A 10,075-nucleotide genomic window follows, 5' to 3' on the forward strand; every position below is an offset into this window, starting at 1 on the left:
GGAGGGCACAGCAAAACTAGAGAAGCATTGAGTTAGAACAAGGCCTGTTTCCTGGCATTGATTTAATTGGGTTGTCTTAAATTAGTTAAGAGCTGAACTGATGTTGCTGTTTAAAAATTTTGTTGGCTTCACTGCCCTGGAGAAACTTCCTCTGAAACATAAGTCTACCAAAATGGCATCCAAGCTTGAGTATCCCAAATGAACTCCCTTCTAAAGGAGAAGTTCTGAAAGCTGAGGGTCAAACGTGTTCTATGTCCCTCATCTTTGGGCGAGTGACACTTGGAGTAGGGTAGGGAGCAAGAACCTTCTTCTGGGGCCAACTCTGAAGCTTGGCTCTGCCTCTGTGGCCACTTTTCTGTCTCACCTGGGAGGACCTCTGCTCTGCCCCCTGGAGACTGGTTGTGCCAACTCCATCCTCACCTGTGGCTTCCCCACACCAACGTCTGGAGAAGAGATGACTTCTCTCAGGATTTTTGGAGAGAGCCAGCATGGCTGATATTTAAAAAAGCATATAAGGGGGTGCCTGGGTGGCTCAGTGGGTTAGGCCTCTGCCTTCAGCTTGGGTCATGATCCCAGGGTCCTGGGATCGAGCCCCACATGGGGCTTTCTGCTCAGCAGGGAGCCTGCTTCCTCCTCTCTGCCTGCCTCTCTGCCTACTTGTGATCTCTCTCCCTCTGTCAAATAAATAAATAAAATCTTAAAAAAAAAAAAAAAAAAAGCATATGAGGGGTGCCTGGACAGCTCAGTCTGTTAGGCGTCTGCCTTTGGCTCAGATCATGATCCCGGGGTCCTGGGATTGAGCCCCGAGTGCCTTGTGCGCTGGGCTCCCTGCTTAGCGGGGAGTCTGCTTCTTCCTCTCCCCTTGCCCTTCCCCCAAGCTTGTGCTCTCTTTCTCCAAATAAATGAATAAAATCTTTAAAAAAAAAAAAAAAGCATACAAGCCTACTCTCATAGACTCGCATAGACACAGCATCACACAGAGTGGTATTAGCAAGTCTACAACATCCATACAGTAAGATGCACTGTTTAAAATGATGATTTTCTTAAGATATTGTTGATTTAACAAAAGGTAGAGTGCAAATTAGAATTATAGTGTCTTCTCATTTTTAAAGTAAAATTATAACTATATGCAAAGGAAAATGCTATCTGGAAGAATATATTCCAAAATCTACCATTTCGATGCTCTTTGCCGAGGGCCACCAGGAATATGTGTGTGGTTGGGTCTCTCTGCTATTGTAGTGAGGGAGAGCGCATAGCATGGGCAACACCGGGCATCTCAGAGCGAGGATGCTAAGAGCCAATTAGTACCAGGTTTGCCATTGTGTTTGGTGCTTTGGAGAGATGGTTCAAGGAAGCTGGGCTTTGTTCTGGGTCTGATGCTGCTGAGAAGAGGGGTAATTTTATGATGAGAGAGCTTAATAATTCTTGTCAATGGAGCAATAAGAATGAAGAAAGAAATGGAACTAGGCTATCATTGGTGAAAACAAAAACACCAGTCATCCATTAGCTGGGATGGAGGGGATGGTGTGTTGTTTTTGCGGTTTGTACAATGCTCTTGTTTTTGTCTTCTGCAGACACGATTGCAGAATGGTCTTGTTTTTGTCTTGACCTTCACAATCCAGTAGCTTGGCTGATGTTCTGTGACGCTGGCCATGCCCGGCAGGAGCAGACAGACTTGGCTGTGTGGGCAGGCGAGCTCCGGGCTATCAGGGGCTTTGCTCTTTCTCCACCAGGGCACCTCCAGGGGTTGGAATTAAGGGTGATTTTCACTTTCTACTTCGTATTCTGGGGGGAAAAAATTTCCTTTACAACAATCATGTATTATATTTGTCTTAGGAAAAAGCTATTTCCTTTCTGGGAAAAACAAATCACCTATGTAAGAAAATGCAAAACTGGCTAAGCAAGAGGCTAGCGTATTTGGGGGGCAGAGCAGACAGCCCAGACTGCTGAGCTCCCTGCCCCCTGCCCTCGGGGGAACAAGAGTCCTAAACAGCTGTCCAGTTCCACGTCTGCAGAGCTACCCCACTCAGACATTCTCCCAGGAGGCAGGCCGGGCGTGCCAGGGTGAGAGTTTAGATTGGATAGAAACTCGAGTTGCTCAAGACCTCAGTCAAGGGTCCAGACGGCAAGAAGCCCTGTCAACAATGGGTGGCGGCCACCTGGACACCTGGGACACCTGCTTGGTGGGGTTCCCAAGGCAAGAGGCTGTGGCATGGCCCAGAGCTCTGGCTGTCAGCCTGATCTGCCATTAGAATCACCTGGGCGGCTTTGACACCCACCTGGCCCCGACAAGGGCCACGTTCAGCAACTTGAACCAATCAAATCAGGATCCCTGGGGGTGGGGCCCAGGTACCGGCATTTCTTGGCTCCTCCCCTCGGGTGACTCCTCCAACCCGCCCCGCCCCCGCCCCCCCCACAACCCACCCCTTGCTCAGCCTCAACCCGGCTTGCTCGTTCTGCTTCTGTGAGCTCTATCTTCTTTCCCTTCCTGTCCCCTCTGGTCCAGGTCAGGCCCTCACTTCTCTCCCCGGAATCATCTCTGTCCTCCACACTCCCTGACTGATCTTTGTAAATAAAAATCGAGGTCAGTGGTTCTCAGCCCTGGGAGCATTTCCGAATCACCGGAGAGACTGGAAAAGCACTCCCAGTGCCTGGGCCCCGCCCTCTGAGTTTCTGATTCCATTGGTCTGGGGTGGAGGCCAGAAGCCGGTGTTTTATTTATTTATTTATTTTTTAGTTTCCCACGGGATGCTACTGGGCAGCCAGGACTGAGAACCGCAGCTTCCCAGGCTTTTATTCCCTAATCCAGCAAAGGCCAAATAAAGAGCTAACCCTGGAAACTGAGGCACAGGAGTTCTTGAGTGCTCCTCTAGGGGAGTGCGTCTCAAAGGGGAGGGTTTTTTGCCAGAAAAGACCACATAGCTCTGTTCCCCGGCAGGCAGCCAGGTGGTGCGGTAAGGGAGGAATTCAGCAGCTCCAGGGGTGGTAACTGGTGATGACAGAGAGGCATGAAGAGGGGAAGTTAGGAACGATGTTTAGGTGATGTCCTGGAACGTTTGAGGGAAACTCTGCTGAGGTCTGGATCTCTAACGGGGTGTAGCTCTATGAACACAGGGCTGCAAAGAGCTCTGAGTCCAGGAGGCTGGCAGTGGGTGTCCTGGGGCCCTGCCCAGATTCCCCTCAGAACCTGGCACCCCACCCACAGTCCATCCCAGGGATGTGCACTCCACCCCCCTGCCCCGCTGAAGGGAGGGAGATGTCACATTCAAGGTTCTGCCTCTTCCTGGAGCGCAGCCTGCATCCAATGACTGTCCAGTCCAAGGAGGACCAAAGACTGGGCCCTTTGCCTTATTTGGGACACTCCAGCTTCAGAGCTTTCTGTGGGATGGACTGTTGTCTGTTGCGAATGCACCCCAGTTCAGCCTCTGCCTCTACCCAGTCTCGCTTCCTTTACTCCCCTCTGGGTGTTACTCTACCTCCCCAGAGTAGGCCACCCTACATACAAACCGCTCCCCCGGAGTCTCTGTTTCCAGGGCACCTGACCTATGAGAAAACCCCTTAATAGATGTGTGAGTGAAAAATGAACAAGGTCCAAGGGGTGTGAAGGGGAGATTGCATCACAGCTGCTTTTGGGGTCTCATGGAACATCCTTAGGTTCAAGGACACGCCAACGGCAAATCTGATTGTGTAACTCCCCTTCTTGAAATTCTTCAGCGACTCCCGGCTGCCTATGGGGTAACGTCGGAGCTCCTCGCTTGGGTGTCTGAGCTCTTCCGTAATCTGGCCTGACCACCACTGTAGGAACCCCTTCGTCTCCCTTGCTCTCCAGGCAACCCAACAACCTGTCAGCTGTTTTCCAAACCACCAAGTTGTCTCCCACCCTTGCCTCCACGCAAGCTGCTTACTGTTTCTGAAAACCCTCTCTCTACCTGGGTCATTTGCTTTCCCTCTGCATTGAAATCATAGGTCTCCTTGCTCCCCTTCTGGCCTGAATATTCAGTGAGGCTCAGCCCAGGACTGAGTTGTCTGCCTGGGGGGGAGGGGGCAGCGCTGTAATACCACGGCCCTGGCTGATTCCTTCCTCGCTTCATTTTTGTTTATTGTGGTAAGACACATGTAACGTAAAATTTACCATCGTAACCGTTTAAAAGTGTACAATTTAGTGGCATTTGATATATTCACAATGTTGTACAACCGTCATGACTGTCTAGTTCCAGAACATTTTCATCCCTCCAAAGGGACCCCCCCCATCCGTACATAGTTACTCTTCATTCCGTCTCCTCCCAGCTGCTGGCAACCATTGATTTACTTCCCGTCTCTAAGGATTTGCCTATTCTGGATATTTTACATAAATGGAATCATACAATGTGTGGCCTTTTTTGTCTGGCTTTTTAAAAAAATTTTTTTACTTATTTATAATTTTTTGAGAGAGAGAGAGAGAATCCCAAGCAGATTCCTAGCTGATTGTGGAGCCCAAGTTGGGGCTTTATCTCACGACCCCGCGATCACGACCTGCACCGAAACCAACCCGGGTCGGATGCTCATCCAGCCGAGCCACCCTGGTGGCCCTGAGTCTGGCTTCTTTAGCCTATCATGTTCACCCGTGTCCTAGCATGTATCTGTACCTCAGCCCTTTTTGTGGCTGAATAATATTCTGTTGTATGGCTGTACCACATTTTGTTTACCCATTAATCACTTGATGGACATTTGGGTTGTTTATACCTTTTGGTTATTGCGAATACTGCTATGAGCATCTGTGTCCAAGTTTTTGTCTAAACACCTGCATTCAGTTCTCTAGGACATATGCCTACAAGTGGAATTGCTAGGTTATATGGTAACTCTGTGTTTAACTTTCTGAGGCACTGCTAGACTGTTTCCCACAGTGGCTCTCCTGGTTCGTGTTCCCATCAACAATGGACGAGGGTTCCAGTTTCTTCACATCCTTGCCAACACTTGTTAGTTTCTATTTTTTAGCAAGAGCCATGCCCATGGGTGTGAAGTGTATCTCATTGAGGTTTTGATTTGCTGGTAGGTGTTTCTGATCCCCTCGTGTGTGCCAGCCACTGTGCTAAGTGCTGGGGACAGTACAGAGAGCACACCAGACCAAGGCTCTGCTTTTGTGGAAATTCCATCTGAGCAGGGAGACGACACAGGAGAACGGAGTCAGGAGATAGAACTCCACGAGGCAGCGAAGACGTTATGATCACTTGGTTGTAGCCGGGGAAGGAGAAACGCTAGCTCTCTGGGCTTCCTCTACCCCTGGTACCGCCGGCAGGATGGAACAGAGGCTGCAGAGCTAAAGGTCAGAGGGGAGAGACCTAATGTGAGTGCACAATCATCTGTGTGTATACTGGGGGTGGGGTGCTAAGGTGAATGTTGGGAAGGGGCAGGAGGGAGGAGGCAAGAGGCTGCCTCGCGCTGTTTTTTTGTTTGTTTTTTCACTGCTAAGTGGTTATGTAGACCTGGGTCGGGCCTCATGCAGAATGGAAATGAGATTTTACACAAAAGCTTCCAATTTATACATGATGGCACAGTCATTTTTGAAAGCGCTGTCCGGGGGCCAGTTCTGGTGGGCTCTCTGGCTGTATGTGATTCTGACACAGGTATGTTTCTCAAGTGCGGAGCGTCATTCACAGAGGCTGAAGGTCTGGGGCTGAACTGGAGGATCTGCCTTCTTCACAAGCCTCCTCTCCGCTTCCCCCTCCCTCCTTCCCCCTAGGGGGCTTTGAGGCCCCAGGGAGTCTGAGAGCCACCCAACAGATCCGGAATCACGGGAGAGGCAGCTTCCCATGGAGGGCGGGGGGGGGGGGCGGTCTAGGCCGGCGTGATCACGTCCCAGTCTGCACCGGCCTGGAGCACCGATGGCCTGGCTCCGGTGCCTCAGGCCGATGGCATCCAGAGCACATACTTCTATGTGCCAGGAGCAGGGAGAAGCAGAGAGGGGACCTGCAGGCTGAGGACGCCCCGGCTCCCTCCCAGCCTCCGTCTGGCTCTCCACAGCCCTGCATGGCTCTATGCCAGTCCTGGTGGCCTTTACCCTAGTGGGCAGTGTGACTGCCAGCCCGATGCCTCTTGCTTCCTGGGGAACTTTGTCTGGATGGGAACCTTTTGTGGGGAGACGGCCCAAATAGAGATGTCAAGTTCTGGGAGAAGGCAGGCCCAGGCCTCTGGACTGGCTGCGCGCTGATGGATGGGTGTTAAGCAATATGTTTGTAGGCCTCTTGCTTCACTGTCACAAGCGCAGTTAAAACTGGCAGTTCTCTGGCTGGGTTGTCTGCTCTGAAAATGCACAGGTTCCTCTTCAACAGCTGGGAACCACCTGGCTTCTGTAGGTGTTTATCCTGAAGCCATCAGGACACTTTACAAGGTTTACCTGGTGACTCGGGCCCTCTGGGATTGGGGTTCCCACCCAATATTTCAGGGCCCTGCAGTTCAATAACTCTGGAAAGGCTCCTTCCCCCCACTCCACGTCCCCTGTCACCTCTCTAGGGCAGGGCACATGGGAGGAGCAAATGCATTTGTTGGTAGAGTGACACGAAGGAAAATATCAATCTGGAGTTTGTTTTTCCAGGGATAACTATCAGAGGGGTTCATTCCGTTCACCCCAGCAGCCTGCGAAGGCTCACTTCCATGTCAGCTAAAGAAGATATTTGGATTTCCCCAACAGAAAATAACAAGAAACAAATTAATAAGACATGTTTCTGTGTACATGTCTATCCCTAACGGGTCTGCTTTGAGTCTTCTGCCTAGATAACTCTCACCAAATATCTTTAGTTGTTAAGAACCACGATCAGCATAAAACATAGTTGCTCTAAGGCTGTATAGTAGTTTTAATACCCGTAATAAGACAGCAGACTTGGTGGAGGCTACAAGCTGTATCCAGAGTTAACATTTGCTGAGCACTTTCTCTGGGCCAGGCTCAGTACAAAGTAAATAACTAGGTTGTTTCATTTAGTCTCTACAAGTCCGTGAGATTTAATGCTCAAAACCATTCAACCCGGGAAGTAACGCCACCCAAGAGCATTTGTCCTTCATACTCCCTGGTTGGCTCCCAGCCTGTCTCAAGGACAGCTGTCCATCATGCCAGCGTCTGTTCTTGACTTCTTCCCTTCTCTGCTTACCCTCATTTCCTTTCAAAAAGAGCAACTAACTCCTCTTATTTCCTCTCTGCCCTGACCCTGCTGCCCAGTCAGCCCTCCAGGATTCTGGCCCACAACGTTCTGCAGGCCTGGATTCAGAAAGTTTTTCCACTCATCAGTTGTACCCAGAGGGCACTTGGGTCCAGAAAGTTCTCTACACCCTTCTCCTTGGAACTGGCTCCTCCCACAGCTCTGACTAAGAATTAGAAGAGAAACTCCCATCTTCTTAGAGATCCCTCGCTCCTTGGTCTCTGTTGACTGGCCAGTCAGAACCCTCTTCTGGAAGTTTCCAAATTGGGAGCACAGGGAGAGGGCAGTTTGTTTTTCTTTGGGGCGCTGAATGGAGCTCTGGGCTGCCAGGAGCCGTGTTCCCCTTTACAGGTGGAGGAAGTCAAGTTGCAGTAAATGAGAATCAGTCTGGCCTACAGGAAAACAGGAACTCAAGTCCGAGAAGGGGAGTTCCGAGCCAACCTTGTTCCTGTCACCTGTCCTCCAAGCCCACCTGCATCCTGCCTCTGTGGGTCAGGGGACGTGCGCGCGCACAAACCTCTCTCTTCCTGTTCAGTCTCAAGAGGCAGGAAAGGGTAGGGGTGAGGAGAAACGACATCTCTGAGGCTTAATCCTGGCTTGCCACATTGTGTGATCTTGAGCAGGTTCCTTGGTGACTAATGTCAGATGGGGACAAGAAGAGAACTGCTGAAAGGGATAGCGTTTAAGGTGGACTTAAGATAAAGCTTGATGCCCAGTAAATGCTATACAACATTATGTATTATTACTTGTACTTGAGCTGAATTTTCTGTCACTTCAGCTGGAAGAGACTCGATCCACACAAAACCTTCCCTTACTTGCCTCTGGGTTAAAATGTTCCCAAGCACCCACATGTCTCAGGAGCAAAAAATTATCAAGCCAATCAGGTGTGCCAGGAAATGCCAGTAAGAAGTGTTTTCTCCCAGCCGTGCCGGGCCCCGGCGCCCACCATCCGTGGCCGAACTGTCCTGTTCCCACACTTGGAAAGGGTAGTGTCAGTGCGGTTCCTCTCCCTGCCCTCTGGCCTACTCGGCCTGTTTACAGACTTCTTCCCTCTGATTTGGAAACCAGGCCCCCTCCTTCCGGGGAGTTCACCTGGGCTGCAGCCAGGCCCTGCCCGGGTCTCTGTGCCTGCAGGAAACCGGATGTGAAGCTGGCTTACGGAGGAGCGAGCAGAAAATACAGTCTCTCAGGATGTTGGTTCCAGTTCCTCTCTGACTCGGTCATCTTACTCAGTTACTTAGCCTCTAGGAAGGATTTGTGCTTGCCACCATCTGGGCAACTGAATTAGAGGGACGAGGGGACTTCTGGGAAGACCAAAAAAGAAGGGAAGCTCAAGTCGGTGGGGATTTGCTGGGAATCTGCCCTTGTGCACGTCATCTCACGGGAGACTTAGAACCACAGAGGCCCTCGTAGAGGGTAAAGGCAGGGACAGATAACAGCTCCCAGGAGGCCCTCCCTCTCTCCCAGCCTCCCCTCTGCTGCCGCCTCTGATCTCCAGGAGGGCTGGGGGTGCTCTGCTGGGCTTGGGGCATGCTAGGAGGCAAGGTGGGGGAGCAAGCAAAACTGAGAGGCGAATGCCGAGGCCAAAGGGCCAGTCCATAAGCTCCTATGTTCAGGACGTTGTACGAGGCACAGTAATTTTCCTTCAGAAGAGCCTTCAGTGCCTCCTGGATCATCTCATCTCTCAGTTCAGGTGTGTAAGGCAGGGACACAGTTCTCCTCTGACAGTCGACAGGTCTATGTGGTCATTTATTCAAAACAGGCCTGCTATGTGCCTGGCACTATTCTAGGTGCTGGGAACAGGACCTAGTCCCCGACCCCATGGTGCTCGCTCACTGGGCAGAGATGCGATTAGTAGGGGACAGATACCCGAAGGGGGTCGACTCATGTAGTGTTAAGTGCTCTGAAGAGAGTAACAGGGGATGACGTGCTGGGGGGGTGGGGTGAGTAGTGGTTCATGGCCACCCTATCTCCCCGATCTCTACCCGTCTTTCTGGTTGAGTAAGGAGGAGGCCAGGATACCCGGCCTCCGCTAAGTGGAACTTTCGGGCTAGTCAAAGCGTGAACTGGGCCAGGAGATGCGAGAACCTTCTTGTACCGCTCAGCCAAGGCAGTGACAGGTTATTATTTATCACAATAAATCCCCAAAGCACGAAGCGCTTGGCTGGTTCTGGAGGCTGGCAGGTGTCCCAAGGGCTTGTGCTACAAAAAGCCTGCATTGTGGGTCGGTTTGAGGTCATAACCCCTTCGGAATATATTTGGGTAACTTCTTAAAAAACATGTTTTGTTTTTTAAAGGGCAAGATACACACAGGATGGTAGATTTGAAAGATATATAGACCGACCGTATGTGTTGGTATGGATTGCAAGGTCGGTCTTGCTCCAACCCCGGGCCAGGCCTGCCCTCACCCTTCCTTCAGGCCACTGTGCTGTCGGGGATCAGGTAAACTTGAGGCATGGCCCCCATGGGGGTCCATGGGCTTCTTACATGTTTGTGTCTGGATTGATATTCATCAAACTTTACAACTGTTGACCTTCCCTGCTTCCAAAAACTATGACTGCTGCCTGAAGAGAAGGTCCAGGGGAGAATCCCAGAGCCTATTCGAGGCTTTTAGTGGGAGTGATAGAAACAGATCCTGTCTCTGTGTGGGCAGATCCTGGAATAACTAAGAGCATGGGTTTGGAGTCAGCAGACTTGGGCACAAACCTTGACTCTGCCTCTTTCTAGCCAAGTAACTTGGGTGAGTGAGGGATCTTGCCAAGCCCAGGCTCCTCCTGTGTAAGCTGGGAATCCTCTTTACTCCACTGAGGCCGCAAGGGTTATGTGAACTAACGCAGGCGGGGCTCGGCCCCGTGTTTGGTACACAGCTGGGCTGCTCTAGTCATGGAGTGGGTCCCAGGCACCCC

The sequence above is a fragment of the Mustela lutreola genome, chromosome 3 (genome assembly GCF_030435805.1).
Source record: "Mustela lutreola isolate mMusLut2 chromosome 3, mMusLut2.pri, whole genome shotgun sequence".
Taxonomy (NCBI): domain Eukaryota; kingdom Metazoa; phylum Chordata; class Mammalia; order Carnivora; family Mustelidae; genus Mustela; species Mustela lutreola.